We start from the raw sequence: 15,649 nt of genomic DNA, 5'->3' as shown, positions 1-15,649 counted from the left end.
AAATTAGGAAATAATAGTACATTTAATGTATACTCGTCAAGAAATAGTAATGTTTAGCGCAGTCTTATGACGGTCGCACATTCTATCTGACTTCAGAAATCGGAGCAACACTTTGATTGGTTTATGCGGCTGTGATTTCCGATACCACTTGGTCCAAAGAACATGTTCTGGCACATAGGTCTTCCATCTAGTTGAGCACCGACAGTGGCGTAGGCAAGAATCCTTTTCTCTTTCGATGGGGTGGGGGGGTGGGGGAGGGAGCGGGGACGCTCTGCCGGCTGATATGGTCGCCAGGTATCCTGGTACAGGCAATTCACGGGCCACGGTGCAAGACCGGGTAACAACCGAAGTTGTACAGAGGGATCGAGTGAGTGAGTGAGTGAGTGAGTGAGTGAGTGAGTGAGTGAGTGAGTGAGTGAGTGAGTGAGTGAGTGAGTGAGTGGCACGTGATGGTGGGTGAAATCAAGTGAATGTCATTGCCGTAAAATGAAATCACAGACAAACTTACTAAACTTACTTTGCTGCAATCATTCTGGACAACGAAACTGAAACGCAGTGTGACATTTCACGTACTCTGCGAGTATCTGTGGAGAGTTGTAGTTGCAGAAAATAGCATAATGGCCCAATATAGCCAATGTAAACCAAGGTTATGTTTTTTTTTTCGATTGCTGAGTGGTAAATTTCTATTACTTCTGACAGAAGTTATTCATACATACCGTGACGAATACCTACAAAACACAGCGCAGGCACAGCATTCGAATGCAATGCTGTGTATGCTGTGTATTCGAATACAATGCAACTCGCTGTACAACGCAGCACAGCGAGTTCCGAACCGGTCGACGTCGTCTCTGGAGAAATTTTACATCTTTTTTCGATTGATATTGGCGGGATAATAACAACACCCAGTGGAAGGAACCATCCCTGTACTATGAAGTATGCAAAAGGTAAGGAGCTGCTTGCTCTTGGGCAAAGGCAGACAGGTCAGCCTTTTTTCCTATGTATACTCTTGTAACGCATACTCCTGGAACGGACAGCTTCTAGCAAGCACCACAAAGTTAGCGATGATCGCGATGAAAGTGTAAAATGGCATTTAATGCATGCTCTGTGAGTGTTGACAATGCTGGATAACTGCGCTTGTGGTCATCGTCCTGGCAGGGAAGCCAAATGGTAAGACTGCATCCGTGAACTGTGACGTATGTGCGCCACGAGCATGTCCTTTCCAATCTATATGGTGATAAGGGACAGTCTTACCATCATAGCGGGCATCGCGGAGGGCCGAGGCAAGTTCGATATGCCAGCGATTGTACATGTGCTCTGAAGTACTCGGTTGTTGGGCATGCGGGTGTTGGAAAGCACAGGAGAAATTCAGCACAGAAATGCGATAAAATGTGGTCTGTATGATCGTAACAGGAAATTAACTGATGACTGCCATGCTTACCGGCAATGAATAGAATTTCACAGTTTTCGCGAAACGGACGTCGCACCGCGGCGGCGCCGCGAAGCACTGTTCGGGAATTTGTGCAACGAATTCCGAAACTATGGCAGACCACAGCATCTGCTGCACAGATCGGTCGCCTGCCAAGCACTCTTTCGTTGCCATTTGTTGGGCGTGTTGGTAAACTGAAAGCATATTTAGCGCCTGCAAACGGAAGGGAGACGACAACGCAATGCGCTAACTTCAACAACTTGATTTTCAGGAAGTACACCTATATAACCCATGCACAGTGGCGCCACCTTATCCAAATCTTACCCATCCAAAAAAGCCGTCTCCTTAACTAACAAGTCGATTGAAGGGGCACTAACACACGCGTCTCTACTCCGCCAGATAGCCTGAGCTTCAATAATTTCTCGCACGTCTTTATCTTTGTGCTTCGCAAGAACCCGGCAGGATTCATACACCGGCGCACAGCCGCATTCTTGACAGTGGGTTGACAGATGACCGTATTGCTTATTTTTCACAGTTTGGCAATGTTCCCGTAATCGGTCATGAAGACATCTCCCTGTCTGTCCGATGTATTTTTCCCACAGGACAGCGGAAGCTCATATACAACAGCCTCTACGCACCCTACTGGCGCTTTTCGATTATTCGTAGAGCATCCGGCAGCTGACTTACGGTACGGGTCCGTTAATCGACATATTTTTGCCAGCTTTTCTGGTGCGGAAAAGAACACTTTTGTGTCCACCCGGCTAGCCATTTTCTTCAGTTTATGTGCCGTTCTATGCAGGTAGGGCACTACCGCTACCTTCCTTCTACGTTCCTTCCCTTGATTTGCCGTGTCCCGAATTGTGCTACCTGACCTGCACCTTTTTAGCAGCCCCTCGACGACCGAAACTTGCATTGATTCCGGAAACCCTGCTGCTGATAACCTTCACGATTGATCCATAAGACTCGTATCAAATTGTCTCTAAGAAAGCTACAAAATGCGTACTTCGAAAAGCCACCGAGAACCGGTAATTAAAAGCTCTATTGGCACTTTTCAATTACTATGTTACAAATGAGTGTGTTTCACCATTTATCTGACGTCCGCTAGTCTCACAAATCCGATCATGCAGAAATCGCCTTCATGCTTCCAATTCTACTTGAAATTAAGGCTAAGAAAGGTAGTTGGGCTGACCAGGTAATGCGTAGTGCCGATATTCGGTGATCGATTAGAGTTACAGAATGGGTACCAAGGAATATGAGACACTGTAGAGGATGGCAGATAACTAGGTGGTGTGATGAAATTGCGATATTTTGAGTCAGCTGGCCAAGACAGGGGCAATTGTAGATCGTTGGGAGGAGCTTTCGTCCTGCAGTGGACATAAAACGGGCGGATGATGCTGCTGATGATGATGATTGAAAACACACGGCATATGTGTGTAACTGAGAACGTGACAAAGGTATTCGTTGTTGTAGAAAAATAGACTAATAGGCAAATAGCTACACTCTAAGAAACGTTTACACCCTTTGAGTCGTATCTTTCCACACAACGATAAACGTCATCTGTCTTGTCCGCATTTCCTTTCTTTAACGCTGCGAGCCCAGCACTTCCCAGTAACGAACGGCATGCGCGTTATCACCATGACGTAGCATTGCCGACAGGAAAGTAGCGGGCGCGGTGTTTTCAAGAAAGGAAACGCAAGCAAGGCAGACGACGATTATCGTTGGGTGGCAGGTATGCGCCCCAAAGGGTGTAAACTTTTTTTAGAGTGTACGCATCAACCTGAATCTAACGTGAGCCCTCTACTATATTGCGAGGCCAAATTTCGAACCATCTCACGACCAAGACATCGCGTGCATTCGTTCAGAGGATCAAATGCTTCACGACGTACCACGTAACGTGCGCGCCGCTTGACGTTCGCTGACGGCGATCACTGCGTCAAGTATCTCCATGGGTGGCGGTGTGCGGATGTGAACAGTGTGCGGCTGCAGCGGTGAGAGGGAGCACGCGATAAAGGATGCTTGCCTGACGCCTCTAGTAGTGCACTGACGAGTTACGGAAGTAGAACGCGGATCTTTCTTCCATTCTTTTTTTTTCTTTCTTCTGTGTGTGGCCTCTTCTTACGTATCAAAAAGGAGGTGGGCTATAAGAGACGCTCGGTGGAAATAATTTATGACACCCAGGATTCCTGGACGTGCGCTAAAATTTCAGTGCAGAGTGCTTTCGCGTGTGACCCCTATAAATATGCGCTCACTGAAGGCAATTATCAAACCCGCAACCTCATGTTCTGCAACGGAACGTCACAGTTTCTGGCCCACCGTAGCCCAGTATAGTTTGCAGAAATCAACGAAACTTCCCCGCTTTTGTCCAGGAGGGCTGGCTCCTCTTTCGTGGCCAATATCTAACAATTAAATGCGGGAGTTGTTGGTGTCTTGCATTTTGTGCCAGTTAGGGCGTTCCAGCTCAAAATTTGCTAGGCGCCGAAGTGATCTTACGGGAAGAAACGTCTTGCTGCTGTGTGCAGGTGTAAACATTTTATTGCTGCTTTTACACTGTTTAAGCTAAATTAAAAGGTCGAAGTTAGATGTCGAGGGTATTTAACACAATTCTATTCCATATTTTCATTACGTTCAGGCCGCTGTAAAAAAACGCCTAATAAATCATTATCCTAAGACTCGCGATAAATCGCCAACCGTCGAAACGAAAACTAAAATAAATTCTGGGATTCCACGTGACAATACCACGGTCTGATCACGTGGCACGCCGCATAGTGTAGGACTGCGGATTAATTTTGACCACCTGAAGCGCTCCTTAACATGCCCATAAATATAAGTGCACGAACATTTTTGAAATTCGCTCCCATCGAAATGGGAACTCCGCGGCCTGGCTTGAACCCGCGACGTCAGTAGCACAACGCCATAGCCATTGGACTACCGCGGCGAACGTCGCCAAGAGTCGAGCGTGTTGCATGTCATTATGAAGACTAAACATCTTGGCACCGCGTTCACGACTTTCTTGTTACCTCAGTTGTATGCGCGATTCTACAGGCTGATTGAAACGGACGTAAGAAGAGGGCCCTTTGAACAAGGCCCTTGTGTTCTGAATGGCAACGGGCCTTGTTCATTTAGTATTGCATTTGTGAATTAGGCTTTTTCAAAAAGCTTTGAAACAAATGGCCTTGTTCACCTACACCTCAGATGTGAGGCGAGGCCCTATGACCCCCTTTAGCCATCATTTTATAGGCTTAGTTTTCGTGTTCTCAACGATGCGAAGGGACTGTTGCACGAATGGCTATAGTAAACAGCGCATTTTCTTAAGGAAACGATTAGTTTGTATGCCAGCAAATACCTACATTGCTCAGTGTTTTCGCAGCGTGTAGATAGTTACTGCCCACCTTCAATATTTGAATAACTTCATTTTTAGTACATTCGTGCTATATAGTGCATACTATGTCCCACTCGAGCTCTAAACACAGCTTAAGTGTATCTATCCTGACAGGCCATCAAAGCTCCTAAGCAGTGTTGCATCTGTTACGGTACCAGCGCAAGCTCTCAGCTTGAGATAGAAATGACACGTCAAGGCAATGTAGCAGCGAACAAGTTGGCCTCGTTTCCTTGTACGTCCCAAGCGCGGTAGCGCCCGGTTTCCAGACGGAAAGTCCGGCGTTCTGTCAAGGCCCTCAATCGACTGGAACGCCGTTCGTAGAGCGACGGGACATGTGCACGAAATTCAACGTAGTTACGACCGCACCATTTCTTCGGCGTTTAATAACTGCTTCTGTCATTTATTGCGTCAGTTCTGTGCCTAGGTATTACTTTTCTCTGATTCTTTCTTTTGCCACCGTTCTTGCTTCGCTGTAGTTGTAATTGAAACCGTCGCCGATGGCTTGTTCGCCGGTCAGCCACGTAGAACAGTTCCAGTTGCTTTACTATACCCTTCTTTTGAGGGGCGTATTAAAAAGCGAAAAAAGAAGCAGAGAGAGAGAGAGAGAGAGAGAAAGGACTAGGCTGCCGCAACGCTGTTTTGCCCCTAACGAAACCGCTTTTCTGTCCGGAACCGTCGGACAACTTTCTGAGACGTAAACTATAGCTTTAAATGAGTCCCTGTTGCCTTATTTAAACCGAGTTGTATGTACAACCTCGTTGCGCTTCGGTGTCCCATTCACGTAGAACATTTCACTATATTTACTCGCCCCTCAATTTGCGTCTCCTTTTCCTATCCAGTTTTCGAGCGCGGTGCTCATTCATTAAGACGGCTCATGGCACGAAAATCTGACCGTCCGACGTTACGCCGTCCGGCGTTATGGCACCAAAATTCGGGGCCGAACCGATGACCTTTGGTAGGAGTCAAACCCACGAACTTTGGTGTTAATTAAAGTGAAGTTAATTAAGGGACATGTAATTAAGATAGAGTTAATTAACGCACTCGAAGCCACGACTTTAAGGTGGGAGTCGAACCCCCGACTTTTTGTTGGAGTAGAACCCACGACCTCTGCTGTTAATTAAGGCAAAAGTTCCTTAAGACACAGCTAATTATGGCACTCGTACCCATTACCCTTGGTGGGAGTCGAACCGTTCACATATAGGGGGAGTCTAACCCATTTGGGGACATGGGCGGACCGGCCACATCTCCAAGTTGGATTCCAATCGACATCGCGAAAGTCGAGAGTCGAACCCGCTTGGAGATATGGGCGAGCCGGCGATATCTCCAAGTTGGATTTCAATTGACATCGTGAAGGTCAAGAGTCGAACCCACGACCGTTGGCGTTAATTAAAGTGATGTTAATTAAGGGACAGTTAATTAAGCTTGAGTTAAGGCACTCGAACCCATGACCTTTGTTGGGAGAAAACAAGTAATAGGAAGTAACAACGCATTAGAATGAAAATGACATGTAATGAATGTCTCGTAAGCGGGCAGGCTTTCGCCTTCGTCCTCTTTAGCATACGCTCAAGTGTCTGTCAACTTTAAGTTGCTGACCCACAAAGACCACATGCGCCGAACTCATAACACTCTGGCGGCACAATATAGTGGTGACGCGGACAGAACAGCACGGGCGGCAGAACAAACAGTTCGCGGAGTCTGCGCAGCGGCCACAGGTCGGCGCCACACGACTACTTCGAAGAGCACCGCCGGAGCGAAGAGTCGCAACAAAGCAGCAGAACTCGTGGGTTGAAAGATAAATAAATAAATAAATAAATAAATAAATAAATAAATAAATAAATAAATAAATAAATAAATTTTAATTGGTAAGAACTGTTTGTCATTGGCCGGCCACCTTGGATTTCGCTACCGCGATTTGCCACTCCCTCGTAGTCACAAATCGTTATTGTGAATTATGAATTACAATTGGGAATTATTGTGTGATACACTTCACACGCTACGCCGCGTCTTTGTTATTTTTTATCTTGCATTTCTGCGTTCAATATTTTTCCTTGGGTTAATGAAGTGCTGCGTCTTTGAAGTTTTGCGCTGCAAACAATTTGTTAATGTACAGCCAAACGTTGTATTTTTATCATTTGTTCATTAATAACATGTATGGGATTGTACAGCCAGAGCTTTAAAATATGCAAATGCCAAGTAGCTGGACAGAACAAAGGTAATATTGTCTGCCGTTGCTTGGAGACACTCAGATAATTTTTCTTTGCATTCAGCCTAATTAGATTATTGTGTTAATTAATGATATGTTAATCATTATTATATTAATTGCTCAACTTCCTCAACTTCCCAAATATTATGATTACGAGATGAAAAGTGACAATGAGAAAATTGTAGAGCAACATGAGAAACTCCTGATACAGCTTTCTGTTGCTCGATACGTGCTATGTAAGTGTTTTCTTGAGCGTGAAAGCAGTCCACGAAGACTCGCAAAGTGCCTCGAGCTACCAGTCGCGCGGAAATTTTGTTCCGAGAGTCTAGTGCCCAAAATAGATTAGTTTGAGAAATCTATACTAGAAAGATCGGGTTGCGCAGACTTGCACGTTTCAAGTGCGTTATTTATGAAATTCCATACGTTCTCAGGATGTGATTTTCACATATGTAGGAAAAGATTGTAGTAATAGTCAGCTTTGGCCTTTTTCCACGTGCTTGTAATTCTATCACGAAGTAATTGCATGTGGAGATTTCATTTTCTTAATTGGAAAATCAAGGAGTTATAAGGAAAGTTAGACTTATATCGCGTGGTTTACAAAAGAATGGCGTTATTTACCTGTTGTCGGGGTCGCCGACAAACCACTGATTACCGAGAGAAATCGTGGATCAGCTGCCAGCAAATGAGATCAGTGATGCAACATGGTCAAGTGTCGCCAGCTGGCTGGTCCACGATTCCTATCGGCGACCGGGTGGTATGTCGGCAAACCCGACAACGTTTACAGCCTACACAAAAAGTCCAAGATCTGAACAGTCCGCCTAAGAAGTTACATTCTCGGGCCATGCTACTGTCGTAGGGATCCTGAGTCATCTATATATGGATAGAGTATCTTTATAAAATCGGTGTTATCTTCAGAAGGCGACATCCTTCCTGCGCCTTCTGAAAGCACCAGTTATATCCAGACTACGGAGATTGTTGGATCAAACTGTACTTAACGGATGCAGTAGACCTTATATAGACAAGCACATTATTTCAATCGATATACAGAGTGATAATTTTTAAGTTTTATGAAATTTTAAAAAATCGCCTGTGGCAGATGGCGTAATTCTTGTCCTTCAGCTGGATTATTCGAAGAAGTGGACATTACTAGCACGAGAAATCGAAACATATATTCACCTAATTAACAAAAAATCACTAATTAACTTCTCCATTAATTATATACGTTACAGCACATATTGCAATTTAGGTGTTCTAGCCGGTGAGCTTGCGAGACGTACGCACTTGAAATGAATTTCCAGGATGGCAACAGTTTCGAGATATTTCCCAAAATGTGGAACGAAATACTTGGGCATTCCAGTTACTTTTGTGCTTCAGTGCATAAAAGAGCGTTTTGTTAAAAAAGTGATTGGAACAACAGTGCATTTTTACGGTAAGTTTGATGGCACATATCTCCAAAAACTGGTGTCATTCTAGAAATTCATTCCAAGTGAATACACCTTGCAAACTCACCGGCTGCAATTGGTAAATTGCAATATGTGCCATAAGTAATTAATTAAAATATACTAAGTGGATCTTTGTTAATTATTCGAATATATGTTTCGATTTCTCGTTAATGTCCGCCACTCTGAATAATCGAGCTCAAGGACTAGAATTATGTTATCTGTAACAGGCTATTTTTAAAAATTCCATAGAACTTAAAAATGGTCGCCCTGTATTAAGTTTCGTTTATTGGTAGACGCATACTGTGCATACATTCGCAATAAAACATACACATAGCTTTAAAGTCTGTTTATACGAAAATAACAGCAAGAAAGCAAAAGCCCCCTCTCCCCCCTCCCCAAAGAAAACAAAGCATTTGAAGAAACAGAACGAGTAGCGCTTGGTTTGCAGCTTCGTGTCCTATTTGGGCACTAACGAGGGCGTATGGATGCCGCCTCAGGCCCGCCGAACTGTGGTTACCAATTATCTCTATAGAAAAGTGCTGCCGTATCGCTTGGCAGTCAGGCGCGACCAAAAACTCCCATACGTCCGCGTGCGCGCAAGAACGCGCCAACAAAGGAGAAAGCTACCGATGTTTTTCGCGTGCAGAATGAGCGCGCACGTGTCTCGCACAATATACGCGACTCGTCCCGCCACCCAAGTGTCGCAGTCGAGCAGCACACGCGGATGCTCTTTTGATTGGCTGGCGTGTCTGCTTAGATTACAGTGCGCGCGCATGCGTCGCTTGTTTTTCTTCGTTCCTGCCACGCAATCGACGTGTCGTTTTCTTCACGGCGGCTCGAGCCGCCGCTCCGCTCTCGCGGTGGACGTGGTGCGATTTCATCAAGGAAGTGATTTCCGTTATCTGCACGCAGCCTCTTCCCTGGCGGTCTTTCGCTTTCTTGCGTCTCTATTAGCAAACAAACGCGCCGCCGCCGCTGCGAGGCGCTCAGAGGTAAAGGCAGCCGCAGGCTCCCGCAGACTGGCCTATAGTTAGCGACGTTTGTTTATTCAGCGCCGCGCTCGCCTGCGTGTGTGAGAGAGGCAAGGCGGGACGTGGCGCCTCGTCGCGTGATGCCGGTGCGTTCGGCGCACCGGGCAGCCTCGCCGCCCGCGGCGACTCGACAAGGCAGCCGGACCGTGACAGTGAATCGCCGCTTTCGCGCATGGCTTACCGAGCCTACTGCGGGCGTCCCTTTCCCCCAACGTCTCGCTCTCGTTTTCTAAGGCCCGGCCATTGCGAGACTGCGGTTCCGCCGAGCACGGCTCCCGAGGGAATCGGGCTCAGTGCTCGAAGGCAGTGTGAACGCGGTCACGCGACACGAGAGAAAACAACGAAATCACCATCAGTTCCGAAGTCGGTTGAAGATTGAGAACGACAACGCCTTGTGGGACGCGCACGTGTGCAGCATCCGTTGAACCTGGATGCATAGAGCGCGGGAAGCGGAGTTAGTTCGTGCCGCCTAGGGGTGATCACGGGTTTGTGGGAGCTGCCAGATGGGCAGACCAGTGATTCTCGAGCGTCCCGCCGTGTGCTATAGCTTCCTCGCGCTGGTTACACAGTTTATCAGACACATTGCGTAGCGACAGCCTCGAAAGCGCGGTGTGAAACAGCTCGGAAGTCGCGAGGCCACAACGAAACCAAGGCGTCGCTTATCGCTACGACTTCCGCTATCGTCCATCTCAGCGATCGTCTCCGCTGCGCAGCAGCAAAGGCGAGCAGCCGCACCCTCCTTCTGCGTGCAGATACGGTGGCTGACGCAAACAAATAAGCGGCTTCCGGTGACCGATCGTGTCGAGCAGCTAGCCTTCCCGGAAGGACCGCGGATAGTACGCAAGGAAGTGTCACGCATTATTCTCACATTCCTACGAGAGCCAGGACTGACGGAGGCATGGTGATATATTTGGCGCGGAAAGAAATGCTCAGGTGGAGCAATTGCCGGCGAGTTCTGCCAGGCTAACCCCGCCTGTAGCAACATTATCACCACCACCCCACCCCCATCACCTGTGAACGGCGGAAACGTACATCTGTAACGCGAAATCTGCTATACCCGAATATATATATCATGTTTATACTACACAGATTGATTAAAGCGTCAGAGCATACGTATATATTGTACTTAAACTGGTGACTGCAGGCAAAGTATCGTCACATAATAAACCGTGTGTCTCAGCTAACGTTAGCCAAGCAGGTCAACAACAACAACAACAACAACAACAACAAAAAACGCCTCCGTTCCACCCTGTAAGAGTGGATATCCAGTACAGCGAAGCTGGTGCGGACGTTAGAAGACGTTATACAAGTACCACCACCACAAGCGACGTACGTCACGCGCACACGCACGTGTGCGGGAGTGCAGCATACGTACTCATTCTTGTAGGCCCTCTGCCTAGCGCAAATGCGTTATTGAAATAAATTTCTCAAAGTAAGATGCCTTAGAAAATTCGTGAGGTACGAATTACACGCAATATGCAGACATAATAGCATCGGCTCGCAATTCGAACACGCGGGAAAACAATTCTGTTACGCGGAAACTCAGTCTTTTTTTTTTTTTTGGGCTGAGCACGCTACGAAAAATCCCGATCAAGTGGAGGCTAACAGCTCCGCTGTAAAAAAAAAATATTATTTGAGAAACACGGAACAGTGCTCAGAAAATGGTGTGAACCATGTTTATGTAAACCTAATCCCCATGGACGCATGGACACGCAAAAAAAGGACGCTATCTGCAATTCCACACAGTGATACAAAACTTCATACAATATGCAAGATGCTATGCAATTCAATGCCCACAATTCCGGTATTCCATTTTCATTTGATCTGCCTTTATATAAAACCTACGCTGTTTTGTCGTCAGAAGCCTGATGACCGAGCACCATAGGTCTTAAAAGCATATGTTGCGCCATGTTTTTTCAATCTTTTTTTTTTTGCGTTGAACGGCTTGGCTAACGTTAGCTGGGACACTATATATATGACCCGTGTTCACAAAGCTTATCTTGCACAAGCGACTTCCACGAATGACTGTCACCTCCATGATCGTTTCGTTATCACGCCGATTGCTATCACGAGTGGCGAAGGCCTGAACGCAGCCAATGTGGAAACGCTCTCACGTAGGAGAAGCTTTGCGCATGCTAGAGCTGAAGTTCCCTTCTCCATCGGAAGTCACCGAAATGGAGCCAGCTGAATAGAAGACGGAGGAGAGATGTTCGAATCATCTTGACCTTCATCCGTCCCGGCAACTAAACCAGACTTAAAGTAATGCAGCAATGTGCGAAGAACTGACATACCAGCGATGTCGGTGGGCTTTGCCTATATTATCTTTTACGTGATCAGCGATAAACAGAAGCGTTGTATAAAATTATGGAAGACGCAAAGCATTTCATATTGAAATTTGTGGGCTGTAGCTATCGTACTTTTAATTAAAGAAAAAGAAACAATTGATCAGACAGTTCGCAAGAACGAGTTGAAGGAAGGTGTTGCCGTCAGTCGAGAGATCGGCAAGGAGATGAAGACAGGCTGACGGAACTCGTCGGGCATTCACGGTATAGCAAAAAAACATTAACGCGCCGCTGTAAAGATTGCCCTGCGCTGGTTACTAAGGGGTAAACTACGAAGTAAGGACCAGATGATGACAAAGCCCACTTGGTTCTCGTTTGCTTCTTTATTTATACTCTTAGCAACTTATACGTAGCGCAACCTTCACTCTGGAAGGGAGCGCCAATTAACCCCTTCACAAACCTTATTAATTATCAATTATCAAGAACCCCGAATGGGTACCAAGAGAACACTACGGGCCCTATAACGTTAAACTTTCCTAATTTGTTTTTATTCCTCTCTCCTGACATCAAATTTACGTAACCACCAACGTAAGGATTGGGTGGTAACCCGCCCAATCAAACGCGCTTCTCGTTAGTAGGATGTGACTTTCTTTTGCTTTCAAAGGGAACAGAATGGCCTACATTGAGCAGTTATTGTTATCCAATTGGCTGTAAAGAAGTGAGGAGCACGCTCAAGTGGAGACAGTTTCGATGGGGCCGAGCCAGCACAGTGAAAGTAGATAACCGGATGAGAAGGATGGTGCATGCGTCTGCGATTGGTCCGCTTCCCCTTACTTAGCTTGCGGTGGCTAGTCCAAAATCGCGGCGGCGTGCAATGGAAGGTTAAAAATGCCGCTAAAACGAATCCTCCGCAAAGTAGAGTTTCCAGAGCAATGTCGTATACGTGCCAAAAAGTCTCGATAACGTTATACAGCCAGGCAAAATCTTTTGCTATACACAAGTAAATCCCTGCTCCCCGGCAGCTCCGAGTAGCCAGGGCCACAGCAATCAGTGGGCAGTCACATCCTATTCCTTTCGGAACGGCCCAGTCTCGAGGTATTGAAAAAAATTTTCAGTTATATTCGGCATATTAATGCGTCTTTAACCCGTACACGTCACTTTGGCGCGGTGAGTTTTCGCGGTTTTGTAGTGCCGCGTGACAGACAGGCAGAGTGAGAGCAGCAAGAAAAAGGCTGACCAATAGCAACCAGTCAAACGACGCCTTTTTAGCTGTTAGCGAAAAGGGCGTCGAATGAAAAATTATTATTTTTCTTTCGTTCGGTCAAATCATGCATAATCAGTGTGCACATACCATATCACATGGGGCGTTTTCGCAGTTTTCGTGACGTCGCGTGACAGACAGGCGAAGTGGCTGGTGGCTCAAAAATTTTATGACCAATCATGGATGGCTGATTGCAGAATTAGAATAGAAAAGTTTGGAATAGCTTTACGTAGTAGTGCCCCACGATGCGCCTCGAGAGCCACGGTAACGGTCATCGCTCAGGACCACTCGCTTACGACACGTTGGACGTTTCGCGTAAGATTATTCTTCAAACTTAAACAAAAAAGGAAGACAAAGCGACACATCTTAGGCGAATGTGACCAACGACAAATTGTTCGCAGCCGTCCTGAGTTTTTCTGAATTGTTTGTGTAATACACTTAGCTGATGAAGTCTCAGTTAGGCAAAAAAAAAAAAAGAATACCTGCTTGTAAAAGTAATAGTGAATTCAGAAACACCAAATGATGTTGTTTCTGTCATGTCTTCTCTTCTAGGTCCGTATTCTCACAAAAATCCTTACGTTAGAATGTTTCGTAAGAGCAGGTGCCGGCCAATCACGATGTTGAACATATATTTTAGCAAAGGCGGCCGACCGGTGGCAAGTAGTTCTTACGAACAAAAAGCTTTGTAAATTTCGCCCAAGAATCCATATAAAGAAATTATCGTCCATGTCTCTTACGCCAAAATACAGCCGTTGCTTGTCAAAAATGCATTTGACAGGGCTGAGTTCAGGTGCGCAAAACAGTGGTGACGCTTTTCTTTCTTTCTTTTTTTCTTTTTTGTGGCGGCCTTCCTTCAGAGCCTTGAAAACGGTACCATGTAAGTGATAACATCATCGAGATAATTTCAATGAATGTTTCTGAACGCATTATACACATTTTCCAAATACGCCTTATGCCATAAAATGAATACTTAAGAGTTTGCATAACTGATTTAGGTAACCAAGTGTACTGCAGAAACTATCCTGGGCAACCCGCGAAGGTTTTGAACATTATGCCGTTGGTTACATTCGCCCAAGATGTACCACTACTTTTCTTAAAATTTGGTTCAAGATAGAGAGAGAGATACAAAGGGGAGGAAAAACAGGGAGGTTAGCCAGTGTAAGTACGAGCTGGCTACCCTGTGCTCGGGAAAGGGTTAAAGGGAATAAAAGGTGAAAGAAGAAAAAAAATAGAGAAAAATTTACACAATAACGCGACGCTACGCGCTACAACATTCAAAGACGGTCGCACAATTCACAAGCCCTTAAAATCTTGAGCAGAGCCCTTAACGCTTTGAGTGCCGAAACCCGTCTTGACCAGTGTCTTAGAACTTTTTCTTCTGTAAAGGGGCAATTGTACAGTTTTTCGAGCGTGGTCGCGAGCACGTTCCTTGATACATTGTAACGGGGATAGTCACAGAGGAGGTGCTCGGTCGTCTCCTCGCTGCCACAGGTGTCGCAAGTAGGGCTGTCGGCCATTCCAACGCGGAATGAATAGGCGTTCGTGAATGCCACGCCGAGCCACAGGCGGCACAGAAGTGCTCCTTCCACCCTTGGTAACGGAGTTGCAGACGTGGATCCAATCTATGGAGACGTGCGTTCGTGAATTCACTGGCGCTCCACAGAGTCTGCGTAAGCTTGCATGGCAAGGAGCGAAAACTTTTTGCTGCATCTGTTCTTGATAGTGGTATTGGTATAATATGGGCACCGTTGTGGGCCGATAGGGCAGCGTCATCCGCACTGTGATTTACCGAAATTCCGCATTGATCCAGTATCCACTGGTAGATGATGTTGTGCCCCTTGTCGATTGCGCAATGGTGGAGTAGACGGATGTCTGCAACTAATTGCACGTTAGGTCCGTGGTTGGAAAGGGACAGCAGACACTGGAGAGCTGCCTTCGAGTCACAAAAGATGGACCATGACTGTGAAGGTTTGTGAGCAATAAACTCCAGAGCAGAACGGATAGCTGCGAGTCTTGCAGCCACTGATGGTGTAATGTCATCATCATCGTCATAATCAGCCTATTTTATGTCCATTGCAGTGATCTCCAATTACCCCTGTCCTGCGCCAACCGATTCCAACTAGCGCCTGCGTATTTCTTAATTTCATCACGCCTCCTAGTCTTCTGCCGTCCTCGACTGCGCTTCCCTTCTCTTGGCACCAATTCCGTAACTCTAATAGTTCACCGGTTATCTAACCTACAAATTACATGGCCTGCCCAGCTCCATTTCTTTCTCCTAATGTCAATTAGAATATAGGCTATCCCCGTTTGCTCTTGCTTTTTCGAGGAAGAGGATGATAACCGAATTTCTTTTTCGGTTGTGTTCGTTCCGTTCTCTACGACGCACTCACACGTATTACGGAAATTTTGTCCTCAAAAACAGGCATCGCATTCTTTTTATGCGATCCCTCTCATATATTATGGCTGTATACAGGCCAAAAAGGCAATGCCGAAGCGCACAACTTACATATTTATCGTGCTGGTTATCCAACCGCAGTGATCGCTGGTTTGAGCAGCGCCAGCGGCCTCATGCAGGAAGGCTAGCGTAGGCATATGGTAATTTGAAGCCTACTAGACTTAAAATGC

This window comes from Dermacentor variabilis, chromosome 1 (assembly GCF_050947875.1).
Source record: "Dermacentor variabilis isolate Ectoservices chromosome 1, ASM5094787v1, whole genome shotgun sequence".
NCBI classification, from domain to species: Eukaryota; Metazoa; Arthropoda; class Arachnida; order Ixodida; family Ixodidae; genus Dermacentor; species Dermacentor variabilis.
Note: the sequence above shows the minus strand (reverse complement) of the source record.